The 12,284-nt window shown below is 43.2% G+C and overlaps 1 protein-coding gene and 1 long non-coding RNA gene across 3 annotated transcripts in view; one reads left to right on the top strand and one right to left on the bottom strand.

Annotated features, from left to right (window-relative positions):
• Positions 1-12,284, bottom strand: part of LOC118148587 (uncharacterized) — a 67,136-nt gene that overhangs the window by 54,376 nt on the left and 476 nt on the right. The window lies entirely within an intron of this gene.
• Positions 10,495-12,284, top strand: part of ZFHX4 (zinc finger homeobox 4) — a 191,203-nt gene continuing 189,413 nt past the window's right edge. For both annotated transcript variants that reach the window (XM_017965422.4, XM_017965420.4), the window contains exon 1: positions 10,495-10,873. The gene's annotated coding sequence lies outside the window, so the exon portion shown is untranslated. The remainder of the gene's footprint in view (positions 10,874-12,284) is intronic.

Genomic DNA, 12,284 nt, shown 5'->3' with positions numbered 1-12,284 from the left:
ATGCAAAAAATTGTTTCAATTTTCAATCATCCATAAATAGCAAGTTAATAATAAAGAAAAACTTAAAAATTCAAAACATGTCTTAAAATACCTAGGCATTTGTTCTGGTTTAAATTTCTTAATGTATTAACTTCATCTCATTTTAATATTTTATAATTAGAAATATTAACATATAAATGAACACATGAATGACAGCATCCTTAAATAGCATACAATATACACATGCATACATAAATAGTATTATAGATCTCAAAGTATGTAAAGTTTTCCAGTAACTGAGGACATGCCATTAAAAGAAATAATAAAATATTAAATGTCACCTTATTTCTTATGCTCATTTATCCTTACAAAGCCAAAGCATACTGAAATGTTTTTGAACATTTTATTAAACTTATCTTTACAAACATTTTAAATTTACAAATGTGGTTTCAGGAGATAACAGATTAAAAATATGCAATTTAATTTTAAATTATAGTATTATGTTTCTTCATATGTTTTTCACTGTAAGCACTCAGTACATGTCAAATATAATCTGAATTCACCAAAAATGCTTAATAATATTAATAACTTGGCATTGAGGTAGCCATTTAAACAATAACCAAATTTCAGCTCTGTGTGCTTGACAGTTCTTCATTGAGCAGCCCTGCGCAGTAGCACAAAATAAGAAAATGTTACCAGCATGACATTAGAGTTTCAATGCAGAAAAAATAGTATTATGTCCAAAAGTTTTTTCTAGGATATCATGACCTGTTTCTCCAGTGCCAGTTATTATGCCTATTTTGGCATATATATTTTGAAAATATACTGTTTTAATGTTGGGATCTATCAACAATGAAATGCAGAGAAAGTAAGGAAATGAAGTTCAAGATTTCATTGAATTGTTCTTTATAGCCTCAAAAATTGGCTCTCCATCCGACTCTGGTTAATACTGCAATTGCTGCTTTTAAAAGCCTTTCTAGTTCTCTAGCATTTTATGTATGCCAAGTATAATTTAAATACTTACACATCGAAAGCCTCTTCATAAAAATGTTAGATAAATATAAAAATTGTTTATTTAATGAATCATGTTTATGTGAAGTGGACTTAAGTGTAGATTTATAATTCATACAAGATTTCCTCAATAAGACACATTACCTTTGTTATTAAATGATTTTTCCTTTCTGTCCTATGCAACTTCAGCAGGCAAACTTGCATTCCAAAATTTAGAAATCGTGATGAGATAAGTGACCGAGAGGGACATTTGGTCAATGACAGCATTCTATATTTTCGTACAAATATTTGTCAAACTTTCACAAAGAAATTGTGAGTTAAGAAGTAAATTGTGTGCTTCTTCTTAAAAATATAGTGTGCTTTTAAAATAAAAAGAACAATGCAATTCCAATCTAGTTCATGGTAACTTACACAATACTCTGAACTACAAGGGAAATGCCCATATTCCTCTGTCTCCCTAATTCAAAAATTTCTTGAGGAAATACAGAGGCCAGGTAGACCTTAGAGGAACACACACGTTTCCTGGTATCCTCTGTTTCTTCGCTTTATGGAATCAAGATCTAGAACACACCTTACAGGCAGCACACATTTTATGAAAGAACAAGGCAAAGACGGTTTTAGGTAAAGTTTAGGTCATCTCCAAGGTAGTCAATTACCATTACCATAGCTGAAATTAAAGTTGAGCAGACTCCAACAGTGACAGACAAGAAAATTTTTAAATGCAACATCTTCCTTTCTCCTTTTGGAACTCCAGAGCAATATCTTCCTTTATCCTTTTGGAACTCCAGAACAGAATGTTGCGTTAATGTTCAAACAAATAACAGAACTGGCAAACACACACACACACACACACACACACACACACACAGGCCTCGTTTGTGCAAATTCCTTCCATTTGGTTTTGGGCCTACTGTGACCTGTTTTAATCGACTGCTGGGGCACAGGTCATCTTTAGTTTACAATTTCTAAGACTTGGATTCCTTTTAGTTTCAAACTCTGCTCTGCACTTCTTCCAAGCCTGTATGCATCTCTCCTCCTCCTCCCCTTTCTCCTCCAGAACCTACTAGGGCACAGAAGGTAGGGATGTGGACTGGGTGGTGCACATATGTGTAGGCAGAACGTGGAGACCGGCAGCTGCTGTTCACTCCCAGACTGTGTACCTGAGCGCAGTGGCCACTCTGCTCTTCCGCCCAGCCCACTCCTGCCTGCAGTGTTGCTGCTGTCACGCCAGCCGGTGATTTGATAGGCTTGTCGGGTTGCCATGGTGTTGACTTCTTGCCTCTGAGGAGCTGCCCAATGACTGGAGGTCTGGGATTAAAGCGGGAAGAGGCAGCGGCCACAGCGAATTTCAGCGGCAGCTGCAGCTGCAGCAGCTAGAAACAAGAAGCAAGAGGACGAGGTCTTTAGGCTGAGCTCCCCTCCCGCAGTCAGGGCCGCCAGTGAGGGAAAGAGAAGAAAGAGTCGACGGTTGAAATGGTGACCACTCGAAGCCAGAAGATCCAAGTGAGGGCTTTGAGACCCTCTCAGGAATAACTCATGAGCAATCATCACGCGCTGAGAGGAAACGTCTTGCAGAATTCGTTTTTATTCGCACAAGGCATTACTGGCGTGGGTTGGCGGCACTGGGAGTAAGAAGGTGTTAAAAGGGACCTAAGTGGTTGACACATTTCCCCACACACCCTACCGTTCATTGGGCAACGAAGTAATTTGACAAATATAAAGGTGCTGTACGGTGAACTTTTATGTCATGGAAACTAACTTACTCCAAGAAGAGAAAGTGCAATTAGACGGCAACCGAGCAAAAGAAAATAGTTGCCTGGGACTGAGGCTGGTGGGGCGGAGGGGGCGGGGGCGGAGAAGTCAGAGAGTGCATGTGCAATGCACAAGCCCAGACGGAAATTGTAAACTAGGAAATGAAAGGGAAAGAAACCCCTTCTGTTATAAATTAGTAGGTAGGTGAAGGTTATGCAAAGAAGAAAAGGGAAAGTAAAGCTGTAAAAAGAATAGAATAAAACCCCTGGGAGTTCAACTCGAAATCCCCCTTTACTCCCCAATCCAAAGGGAGTAGGAGGAGGAGAGAAAGAGTGCATTCTGGTGTGATGAGAACTCTCTGGAATGTCTGGAGGAGAGGATAGAAGTGTGAGGGTAAGAAGACCCGGGTGCTAAATAAATGGCAGGAGAGAGACATGGGGGAGGGGCAGGGTAGGAAAGAAATGGTCCGCGATTCACCCAAGGGACTGGGAGATTCAAGAGAGATTCCAGCAGAAGGAAAAGAACAGAAGTTTAGGCTCCCAGAGTTAGTGAAGGAGGAAACCACAGAATCCGTCAGAGAAAACGAGGAAAAAGGTGTGTGCTGCTGAGGCGGGGCGTGGGAAGACAGCCACAGTCAACAGGAAGGAGCACGAGTCAGGGAGCAATTGCTAGGACTTCGGGCAGAGAGGGCAGAGGAGTGTGTAGACAGGCGTCCACCAGAGCAGCACGGAGTAGGACCCACGAGCGCGAAGCCAGGTGCCGCGCTGTCCGCTCCCTGGCTCCGGGCGACGCAGGGACTTTGTTGGCAATGAGAAGGGCTGCTCGCCCAGCCTGCCGGAGTCACGATTCCCCGCGAGTCCCAAACACACGCCTCACTAACTACTTTACAGCCGCTTGCATTGATTTTCTTTAACAAATAAACATAATACCCGTTACAGCAACACTTCCTCTTGCCGCCGCAGCTAGCATGCCATAAGCCCTAATGGCTGTGTTTCTCCGGACAGCAGTGTTCACATCTCCAAATAAATCGTTTTCCTTCACTACAAGTTTGGGGAGTCTAGTCCTCGCCTCTCTATATAATTTGAGAATCACTTTTGAGAATAGGTAGAAAACTAGTCCAGACACTAGTTTGTAAATCTGGTAGGGTTCACACTTATTTGCATATTAATTTTGCTTATAAGAAGTAACTCAATTTAGAAGGGAAACGCCGGCAAATAAATGGACTTTTTTACATCTGCAGGGAAATCAACACTGTTCCGGCAGGCACACCTAAGCTACACCCCTCGAGTTGTCTCTGAAAATATTCCTTTAAAAATAAAGTATTTATTTTAAAGTAGCCCCCCTTCAAACGCCCGTTTCTGCTGAGGTTCTTCCATACATGTCAAAGGGTTGTTGAATTATTCATTATTGTAATTACTATCATCATTGTCATTATCCCTTTCCATGTGGAAATAATTTTATTATCGTAATTTGATATCTGAAGAATTTCCTGTTAGTCGTTTGATAATCATTTTTTTTCTGCTGAAAAGAAAAGTTTTGTTTATAAATGAGATAGAGAAAATGTTTTAAATGCTTTGATGTTTGCTATAGATTTCCGTTTATCTAATCGATCGGAATGCCAATAAAATCGATTAAAGGTTTAGTGTTCTACAAACAACCATTTTGTGCTTTTTGATTTTACGTTCAGAATGATTTTAATAAAGCTAATGCTTTTCTTACATTCTCCTTAAAAAAAAAAACCTAAATCTTCATCGTTTTTCCTTTTATTATTAGAAGTTGCCACTTAAAGTTCTCGTAATATGAAAATAAACAAAAAATATAAGCAATGGTTGAAATGGTTTAAATTTCATTCTCTTATTGCTCAAGGTATTTAAATAAAGCCCTTTAAAACCTTGGTGAATTATATGCGATCATTCAGTGATTGCGGAATATTAAATTAAACTTAGATAAATCCGCATTGAAGGAGGCAGCACCCAATCCTGAATTTATTTCCCATTTTCTCTAACAGCAACACTGCGCTCCTCTCTTTGCAATGACAATGTGCCAAATCTGGGCATTTTGAAAACATTTTCCATATGCTTTAACAGGGGACTGATAGACAAAGAAGAAAAGGACATGATCTTTTTGCTCTGAGGTATATTTTCTTTAACCTTTTTCTCTTAGACTTTAATAATCATTTAAGCAAAAGTTTGAATTTAATGTATTTTTTTGCTTTTACCTTCTTTCTCTATCTTGTCATTAATTTCTGAAATGGTATTTTGGTTATAACTTAATGTAAAGCTACCATTCTTGTACCTTGGCAAACCGCATTTTCTTTCAGAATCTTTGATTCATTTAGTTTTTGCTAGTTGTCTTTTGTAATTAAAGATGGAAATATACATTTTGTAACTTAGATCAGATGGGCTGTTTTGTTTGCTGTAGGATTTAATGGTGCTCTCGTGTCTAATATTTAGAGATATTACATACTGTGGTGGTGGCTTTTCTTCAGCTGTAAATATCTGTACATTTGTCTTAGAGATGTGGGTGTTTGGATGAATGCAATGTCGTTTTAAAATAATTTTATTTGGTGGCCAGAGTTTAGTATATTTTCTATATAGCATTTCATTGACTAGATATAGAGGCTTTTAGGTTTAAAATATCACTTTATCTTTTGCTCAATGAAATTAGTTATTCTCTCTATCTGTCTTCTCTCTCTCTCTGTCTATCCTTTCCCATTTGGATCATGTCTTGGAGCTCTTCCCCAGACAGAATGTAACATTTTCTTTGGACACTCTTGCTGAAAATATTTCCATGTATATTTGAGGAGGGTGTGCTTGTGATCTCGGTTTTTGGTGGTGTAAAACCAAGGAGCGTGGTGTGATCTTGATTTTTGGTGGGGGAGGAAGGTGATAAGGGGTCCTCATTAATTTGCATAAGTACTGTGAAAGTGCTTATGAAGTTAGTGAACTGCTAATGTTTGGGCGAAGTCTTGTCTGATTTGTTTATAAACACTGGGCTGGTTGCCTAGAGGGAAAAAAGGTCACTGCACTGTCTGAGCCCTGACCTTTGAAAGGCCAGAAGGCATCTGACTTTTCTCTCTTCTCCTTTTCCCTTGTCTCCTCCCTTAATTCTTCCTTCCTCAAACCCTCTAGCTCCTCCCTCCTTTCCCATTCCTTTCTTTACCTGTGTCTAACTCTACATAATGACTTCTCTTCCCCCTAAAAGGTCAGAACCAAGAAAAAAAAGCTAAAACATTTACTTCAAAGTAAAAGCCAAAAATTGACTTTAGTCCAGGAAGAAATATACATGGATATAGAGGTGCAGAGACAGAGACCCAGGAGCAAAAAGGGGGACATATCTATGATTTTTCAGAGGAAGAAGAAGATCATAAAAAAGATAAGAGTGTGGCTGGAGGAGGGGAGGGAATCAGAGAGGGATTTAACTGCCCACAAATACTACACACGTATATACACACTCAAAATGCCTTTCCCTTTTGAATTTGATTTCCACTAGCTCACTCCCTCCATCAAAGACAGTGTCCATCCTCAGTGTTAGGTTATATTTTAAATTCCCCCTTTTTTGTTAGTTCCTAAAAAAATATAGCTTGTTCCGTATAGAAAGCTTTAGCTCCCTCACCACACAGACACAGACACCCCACTATTTATTTAATTATTTCACTGTAAATATAATGTTTGTGACACCTTCCCAAACAAGCACCGCACCTTTCCATTCATTGTCAAGTCCACATGTCTCTCCTTTGCACACATATCCCTCAACTCTGTTACTCTCCTCGCCCGGTGACAGACATTGGTATCAGGCTTAAGTGTGTTTTGGAAAGGGGTTGCTAACTTAAAAACGTTAGTTAACACATTGCCTTTGTTAAATAGCTTCCGGGTGGAGAAGACCCAACAAAAAGAGAAAAGGAGGAGGGGGCTGAGGATCTGAAAGTGGCTATGGTGCTACAAAGGGTTCCTAACGCTGAAATCTTGTAATACCTCGTTTCACACTGAGCTCATGTACAGACCCCGGAAGCGCGGTCAAGAGACTGGAAACCTTTTCCCCTTGGGTTGGAGTTGTTCTTGAGCTAGAGGGACACTGGGGAGAGGGAGGTGGGGTATTTATTAGTGAATTGGTGAGGACAGGGCGGAGGAAGGACAGAACAAACAGCTGAAAACTCATTAGACCGATTGTGAAGAGTGTCCTCGGAGTGGATTTGGGAAATAAAACACGCCGAGGAAAAAATCTAATAGTGGAAATTACCTTTTGTCTCAATGTTAACTACTCCTTGCTTCCAACACTCAACACCTAGCCACCTGGCATTCCTTTTTAGTTCTTCCCTAACTCGGAGCTCAATGTCAGGGTCCCAGTGCTCTGCAGTGGATGTGGCTGGGCTGGGGTTGCGCTGGAAAGTGCTGAAGAGGATCTAGGGAAAGTTCTCGGAGCCGCAGGAAAACCTCTGCTCCTTTCACTTTGAAATAAAAAGTAACCCGACATTCTTTGAGGGCGGCGGCGGGTTCGTGCAAAGTTTAGGGACAGTGGAATGGGGGTGGGGCAGGGAGTGGGAGTCAGGGTCAAAGGTGGATGGCAAGGCGTCCGCAGAGACCCGAGAGGAGCAGCTGGGTTTCCTGGCGCTGGGAGCCGAGAAGTAGGGCTCAAGGGGCCGCGGCGCAGCCAGGTCCAGCCGCTCGGATAGCGCTAGCGTCCCGGAGCGGACCGCGGGCTGGGCTCGAGCTCGCTGGCCTCGCAGCGCCCCTGCCAGCGGCGCCGCGCTTCGCGCCCCCAGGCCCACCCCATGCAGTCCCGCCGCCTCTGCAGCCCAACAGCCCTCCTCGCGCTGGCGAAGCCCTGGAGGAAACTCTTGACTCTGAGCTAGAACCTCTCTGCCCCTTCCCTCAGCCCATTAACCCCCGACCCTCACCTCCAGCCTCTCTTCTTAGGGAAAAGGTGAAAAAAAACGAGAAAGATGGTAAAAACAACAACAACAACAACAACACACGTTAGGAAGAGAATTCTCGCCAGCAGAAGAAGGGGTTTAGAAAGTGGGCACCCCTTACAAATCCTCTTCTGTTTCTTACTTAGAAATCAAAAACCGCACACACACACACACACACACACACACACACACACACAGTTGTGTTTTCCAAGAAAAGGTGGGGGGGGCAGTGTAGAGGAGAAATAGCCACCAAATTTTTTTAAATGGTTTTCCTGATTTGACGTCTGCTGTTTTGACATTAATGACATTAATGTTATTGATGTTCAGGGAGAAAAAGGCAAAAGAAATAAAGAACTTGAAAACGAAATGATCATCATTTCCTTTTTCTTCCATGCCAGAAATAGACCCCTTTCTTCACCTGAGCCTGAAACAGACTTATTGTTCTCAGGTGTTTCCTTCATCATATGCATTTACCCGTCTGAAGTCGCAGGAAATGGTTTTTCCACCAGTGAGCTTATACATGGAGCTCTCTCCTGCAAAGGGCTTGATCTTTTCTGATTTGAACCTGAAAAGTTTCCCTGCCTTCATTTCCCCTCTGTCTCTTTAAAAGCTCCCACTCCCCTTCCCCATGCACACACCTCAAATAGTTTTTTTAAAGCCAGAAATTTTGCTCTCTGGGGTGTTTTTCGGTAAACAGTAATGCTACATAAACACCTTTTTCACTTACAAGTTGCAGAGAATTCAAATTTTACCCCTGTGTGCATGTATGTTTCTTAAGGCATATGGATAAGCCCCACTGAGGTGCAATGAGATACTGCTAGCAAATTGGTGATTCAGTTGCTGTGTAAAGGTGGGGCTGTAAATAACCTAACTTTAAAATCTTAGAAAGCCTTCCACTTTCAGCAAATTTCTTCCCAAAGAAGTTTAAAATGGAATGAAGTCTTTGGAGAGACAGATGATTTTCTTTCTGTTAACATTTAGTAGCCCTGGTTTCTAAAACACTAGTACCTGCACTGACTCCAGATTCCTAAGGTGGTGATTTGCTTTTTTCACTTAATAAAGACCATATCTAGGGTTTGTTTCCCTCCACTCCATGCCTTTGGACTTTCATTGTAACTTTAGCCAGCTGCTGAAGGCAACCAGCTTTCCTGATCTGGGCCTAGGTCTGCTTTTTTTGTGCGGACTGTGCTTTTATCCTCCCAGGTGTTTTGTTCAGTTTTTAATCCATTTGCATCAGTCCTAGGATTTTCCAAATGTTCCCTGATAACGCAAGGTTTTAGGCCTGGAAAGATGCATGTTTGCAGCCTCTGTAGTTCCAAATACTTGTGCGATAAACCTTTCTGTTGGTATTTGGTAGATTTGGTGCTTAAGGCCTAAGACAAGGTTTTGAAGCAGATCCTGGTGATCCAGAACTTCAAAGGCCTGTCAACTCAAAGGCAGCTGACACCTCACCTGTCCAGGAAGCTGGACATTGCAAGTATTTCCTGTTTTTAGCTCATTTGATTTGTTATTCTTACTTTCTCTTTAGAATTCCTATTTCAGAAATATTACCTAGATGATATCTACCTGTGACCTGTGGTTTAGTTGTGTAAAGTGCATCAAGATGCTGAGTAGCAATGCATATATATATATATATATATATATATATTCCATATTCAGATATATGTGTGTGTGTGTGTGTGTGTGTGTGTGTGTCCCATATTGAGTAGGGGGTATTTAAAAGTATGTCTATTCCTAGTTTTAGTTAATTATCTTTTAATGAAAGTGTCACTCATTTTCACATCTGTAATATTGGAAAGAGATAATTAGATTTTCAAATGAGAATCTGCCACCTTAAATTTTGCACCAGAAAATACCAAGTATATTTCATTCTAATGAGATCTGTAGTGGGATTTTAAAATTCATCATAATGTGCTTCAAGAAAGATAACTCAACAGACTCAAAAGATGAAAGGTTTTTCTTTTCTAAGTCTTCTTAAAGTTATTACATTGAACTTATGCAATTCTGATAAAATATTCAAGAATATTACATAAAGGCCAGAACTGTACCCCCCCTCCTCCATCATTCTTGTAATGGTCACTTATTCTCATTTGGAAGTTTTCTTTGACTAACGGCTTCCATCTCCCATACCCTGGGTATTCTCTCCTGCGTATAGAAGTGAAACATACGTGTTTAAATAGAGTGGCTACGGATCCAGAGTGCAATTCCTCCTTTGAAAATAGGCTGAGCTGAGCGGTGTTTGCACACAGCCAGGCACCCTTTATTTACATATATCTGCATATTTGCTCAGGCCCCCGCATTTCACCATTAAAGTGCGTTCATGTGTACAGCAGAATAAACCAGGCAGAGAAAAGCTCTTCATTACCCTAACTCATATTTCTGCTTAAAGCTTGCTAGTAAACAAATCTCTAGTCTGATAATAATTACTTTGCCTCATTAAAATAAAAAAAAAATCTCGAATGGTTAAAGGGCAATGCTTTGGCGGTATCTATGTTTTATTTCCTTCTCCTTCTTGCTCTGTGTGTGTGTCTGTGTTTGTGTGTAAGAGTGTGTATGTGTCTAATGAAGTTTGGGAGTCGCGGGCAGGGGCTCGTGGGGTGCGAGCCCCGGAGGTCCCCAACCCCTGTCCTCTCCGCGGTCGCCGAGTCCCGGGCTCCAGCCGCAGCGCTCCGAGCCTTGGAAGCCGTGAGGCTCGGGAGCTGCTCAGAGTCCGGGCTGCGCGTCATTTGCAGTCTGGGGAATGTTGATCACCTCACTAATTACACCTCTCTCTCCCCCCTCTCCCTCTCCCTCTCCCTCGCTCTCCTCTCTCATTCCCAGAGTGCATATCGGGAATAGACACACAAAGACATGCGCACTCAACTTAATCAGCCATTTTTTTAAACAGGGCTAAAACGATAATAATTAGCAGAATAAAGACATATCGGATTTTCATTTCCTTTCCTCCTTTTCCCAACCCCTTCACAACCAAACAGCGAGACCGCGGTCGGCACATGCTTTAACTCCTCCCGGACCCCCGAGGACCGCTCCATGCCCCCCACTTTCTGCTCCAGCGTTTTTATTTTCACCCAATAAAGTTCGAGGATTATTTTTTTATTATTTTTTTTATTTTTTTTAATGAACCCTCTCGTTTTACTTGGATGTGATCAGCTGTAAGTAAAATAAAAGCAAAACAAAAAAGAGGCGAAGATCGAGTAGGAACTGCAGGGGAAATGGAAAGTAAGTTTTTTCTTTAACTTTTATTGAGTAGTTTGTGTTAAATTTAGGTCGAGTATCGATTATCTTTCCAGCCTGATCTTGCACAATCTTTGATATTTCGCTCCCTCTCTCTCCCTCTCCCTCTCCGCCTCTCTCCCTCTCTGCCCCTAGCTCGCTCGCTCCTGCTCGCTCTCGCACACATCCCCTCATCCCGACCATCTCTTCCGCTCTGCCCCCCTTTTCTATCTCTTTCCCCTTTTTTTGGCTCAAGGATTTGCTCTGCTGAGGGAGGGAGGGGGCACTGAGGGACCTGATTTTCCACTTTCTCTAGGGGGGCTGCGTTTTTCGGAATTTAACTTTTGGATTAAGCGGCAGAGGATCATCTACATTTGCTTGGGCGGTTTTCTCTCCTTTTCCCTGTCTTTTCGGGTTCTGCCTTCCCCGCGAGCCTGGGGCATTCCAGTGGCTGGGGGAAGCTGTCAGCTCGGCAGCGGCGCGGGCAGTGCCAGGGGTCCCCGCTCGCCCCGCGCCCCGGAGCCCCGGCCGGGATGACTCGTCCTCCGCGCCCATCTCTGAAAGTTTGGACGTTGGTCTGTGGGGCTGGGAGCCCTTCTCTCCCTGCCCTTTCCCTGTTTTACCCTCCCCTCCCCCGCAACCTTATTCTTCAGCCTGGTTTTTCTTCCTCCATTTACCACCCGCCCCTCTTCCCCTTCTCAAGTTCCGCGAAGGTCGCTTAGTGTGCGGGGCTGGCGGAGGCCCGGGGCTTCGTGCGCTCCGGGGAGGGGATTCCAAGAGGCTGGGGCGAATGCTGGGGCTGGAGCTGCAGGTAGACACCCGCCCACCGGAGCGGGCGCGGCGGGCACTGCCTAGCACTGCTCTCGGCGGGCCGGGCGCGGGCGGCGCGGGCTAAATGCAGGTCCGTTAGGAGGCGGGATCGCTCGGCCTCGGGGCCGAGGACCTGAGAGGAGGCGGCTGCTGGCTCGGGACGGAACGCCGCCGGGTGTGCGTTAGACCGGCGGGTAGACGCCCGCGGCTTGGGGTCAAGAATCTTTTCCTTTCTTTTTAGCAAAGGGCAAGGGGTGTGTGCGTGTGCGCTTGTGTGCGTGTGCGCGCCTGTGTGTGTGTGTGTGTGTGTGTGTATTGAGTGGCTGTGGTCGGCTGTGAGAACCGATTCATTCTCCGGCCCCCCTAAAAGGGTTCCATGTCTACAAATGAACTTCACCTCCTTCGCTTCTCCAAGCATCAAGTGCGCTTTCGGGCCGAGAGCAGCTAAGGGAAAAGGGGCTGGAATGCGCCGGGTCTCTCCTTGCTTCTACTTCCATCCCCCACCCCCTTCTTTCTGCTCTTTTCTATCAAAAATAATAATAATAAAATTTCTCATAGAATTGTATAAAGTTTCTCTGCCGATGCCCAAGTTACAGAAGGTTCCCTA

Source organism: Callithrix jacchus, chromosome 16 (assembly GCF_049354715.1).
Source record: "Callithrix jacchus isolate 240 chromosome 16, calJac240_pri, whole genome shotgun sequence".
Taxonomy (NCBI): domain Eukaryota; kingdom Metazoa; phylum Chordata; class Mammalia; order Primates; family Cebidae; genus Callithrix; species Callithrix jacchus.
This window is presented reverse-complemented; position numbering and strand designations above follow the sequence as displayed.